General features: G+C 44.8%; 1 pseudogene; it reads left to right on the top strand.

Moving 5' to 3' along the window:
- Positions 1-1,907: 1,907 nt before the first annotated feature.
- LOC119924557 lies at positions 1,908-2,038 on the top strand (annotated as a pseudogene).
- The last annotated feature ends 1,390 nt before the right edge of the window (positions 2,039-3,428 follow it).

Raw genomic sequence — 3,428 nt, forward strand, 5'->3', positions numbered from 1 at the left:
ACTTGTGCATTATTCAGGGCACAGGGAGAGGCTGTTTTCAAGTAGAAACTACCCAGGATTGTGAGACAAGGAAGCAGAAATGTAAACAGTCCCAGGCACTGCAAATAACACCACCACAAAAGATAGTCTGTATGCGTGTCTGGTGTAGTCAAGAATGTGGGTCCCACATTGGCCTTTTCAGCCACCCACATACCTGTATGTGAACTTCACTGACAGCTGTGTTTTCAAGTAAGGATAGAGTTCATGAATAGAGTTGAATGTATACACAGTCAGGGCACAAAGATGGTTGACTCACAGAGCCAGGAGGATTCAGGAAAATTCTCCTGAAAGTAGGATCCAACCTCAAATTTCCCAGGCCTACAAAGAGGAGATAAAGACAAAATAGCACTGGCCTGGGAATCAGAAGGCCCTGGGTTCTACTTCCAGCTCCGCCACTTGTCTGTTGTGTGACCTTGAGGAGTCACTTCACTTCACTGTCCCTCAGTTACCTCATTTGGAAAATGGGGATTGGGACTGTGAGCTCCACATGGGACAGGGACTGTGTCCAACCCAGTTTGCTTTTATCCATCCCGCGCTCAGTACAGTGCCTGGCACATAGTAAGCACTTAGCAAATACTGTAATAATTATTATTATTAACAAAAACAATGGGTTAAGCCCCTATTATGTGCCAAACACTACCCTAAGTATTGGTATGGTTACAATATAAATAGATCTGATATAGTCCCTTATTGAAAGCACATCTCCTCTTGGAGGCCTTCCCTAACTAAGCCCTTTAAGCCCTTCTTTCCTCTTCTCCCACTCCTTTCTGCATCAATAAATACACTCAATAAATACGATTGAATGAATGAATGAATGCATCATGCTGATTTGCTCCCTTTATTCACCTCTCCCCACCCTCAACCCCTCCCTAATCTGTAATGCATTTATATTGATGTCTGTCTCCCCCTCTAGACTGAAGTTCACTGTGGGCAGGGAATATGTCTTGTCTTATGCTGTTGAGTCATCTTCAACCCACAGCGATTCCATGGACATGTCTCTCCCAGAACATCCCACTTCCATCTGCCATCGTTCTGGTATAGTATCCATGGAGTTTTCTTGGTAAAAATACAGAAGTGTTTTGCCATTACCTTCTTCCGTGCAGTAAACCTGAGTCTCTGCCCTCAATCAATCAATCAATCGTATTTATTGAGTGCTTACTGTGTGCAGAGCACTGTACTAAGCGCTTGGGAAGTACAAGTTGGCAACATATAGAGACAGTCCCTACCCAACAGTGGGCTCACAGTCTCGACTCTCTTCCATGCTGCTGCTGCTCAACACAGGGGAATCTTGCCTTGCAGCAAGCAGATTGCCTTCCACTTGCTAGCCACTGCTCAAGCTAGGAATGGAATGGGTAGGACTCTGCTTGACTCTCTCTCCAGTAGCCAAGACTGGTAGAGCCCTGGAAACTCTCCAAGTGTGATCCTGACAGGAGAGGGCATGTGTCTACCAACTCTGTTACACTGTTATAGGGTACTTTCCCAAGTGCTTAGTACACAGTGCTCTGCACACAGTAAGCACTCAATAAATATGATTGATTGAATCCCTGTACCACATGGGGCTCACAGTCTAAGGGAGAAGAACAGATATATTATCTCCATTTTTGCAGATGAGGAAACTGAGGCCCAGAGAAGTTGGACCCCAGGTCACACAGCAGGCAAGTGTGGTAGCTGGAATTAGAACCCAGGTCTCCTGACTCCCAGGAGCATGCTCGTTCCCTTAAGTCAGGCTGCTTCTCCACAAAACAATACACAGTCTAAAAAATGAATAAGCAAACATAAAGCCCCAGCAAGATATGGAGAATAGGGCTCTGTCAGAAAAATAAATAATGGTAACATGTCAGGAAAATAAGTAATAATAGCATGGTAATCACCTTTCAGGGTTGAACCTGGAGAGTTCCCAGTACTCCACCAGTCTCGGCTACAGGAGGGAGAGTCAAGCGGAGGCCTGCCCATTCCATTCCTAGCTTGGCTAGTGAGTGGAAGGCAATCTGCTACAAGTCAAAACTCACCTGTGCTGGGCAGCAGCTGCTTGGGAGGGATTCGAGAGCGGAGACCCAGGTTTACCGTGAGGAAGGAGGCAATGGTAAACTGCTTCCATATTTATACTGTGAAAACTATGGTTACACCACCAGAAGGAAGTGGGACGTTCTGGGAGAGATGTGCCCATGGAGTCGCTATGGGTCAGACATGACTCGACAACAACAACAAGGTAATATGATAAGACCTGGAAATCACTAATGCATCAGAAAGGATTAGACATGGGTAATTTGGGCTCTAAATATGAGCAGAGAGAACTGGAGAACAGGAACTGATCAATTGGATTTTTCAATTTAGAAGGGAACCTTCCAACTCTTCTGTCTATGAAACCTCAATCCTATTGAGGTTGGGTGGGGCTTTAACGAAGGAGCCTGTTAATACTCTAGACTGTAAGCTCATTGTGGACAGGGAATAATTATTATTTTAGTATTTGTTAAGCTCTTAGTATGTACCAGGCACTGTACTAAGTGCTGTGGTGGATAAGCAAAACGAGGTTCGGCACAGTCCCTGTCAATCAATCAATCAATTGTATTTATTGAGCGCTTACTATGTGCAGAGCACTGTACTAAGCACTTGGGAAGTACAAGTTGGCAAAATATAGAGACGGTCCCTACCCAACAGTGGGCTCACAGTCTAGAAGGGGGAGACAGAGAACAAAACAAAACATATTAACAAAATAAAATAAATAGAATAGATATGTACAAGTAAAACAAATAAATAAATAAATAGAGTAATAAATACGTACAAACATATATACATATATACAGGTGCTATAGGGAAGGGAAGGAGGTGAGGTGGGGGGAATGGAGGGGGGAGGAGGCTCAGTCTGGGAAGGCCTCCTGAAGGAGGTGAGCTCTCAGTAGGGCCTTGAAGGGAGGTGGCTCACAGTCTCAATTCCCATTTTATAGATGAGGTAACTGAAGCGCAGAGAAGAGAAGTGACTTGCCCAAGGTCACACAGCAGACAGGTGGCAGAGCTCGCTCGGTTTAGAACTCAGGTCCTTGTGAGTCCCATGTCAGTGTTCTGTCCCTACACCATGCTGCTTCTCCAGTTCCATTGTACTCTCCCAAGCACTTAGTACAGTGATCTGCACACTGTAAGCAGTTAATACATACAATTGAATGAATAATCACTCCTCTCAGAATCAACAACAATTGTATTGGAGACATCAGTGAGGATTGCTGGAAACCCACAGGCCTGGAGATCTGACTTTTCCAGCTTTCCCTTTGTAATCAGCACTTTAAACAACTGTAGATATGGAAACAGCCAGCCAACGTTTCAGTTCCTTCAGACAATAAAGAACAGAGGAGACTCACCTGCCGTGCGGTAGGGTGCAAAAAAGCCAACTGAAT

This window comes from Tachyglossus aculeatus, chromosome 2 (genome assembly GCF_015852505.1).
Source record: "Tachyglossus aculeatus isolate mTacAcu1 chromosome 2, mTacAcu1.pri, whole genome shotgun sequence".
In the NCBI taxonomy this organism is placed as follows: Eukaryota; Metazoa; Chordata; class Mammalia; order Monotremata; family Tachyglossidae; genus Tachyglossus; species Tachyglossus aculeatus.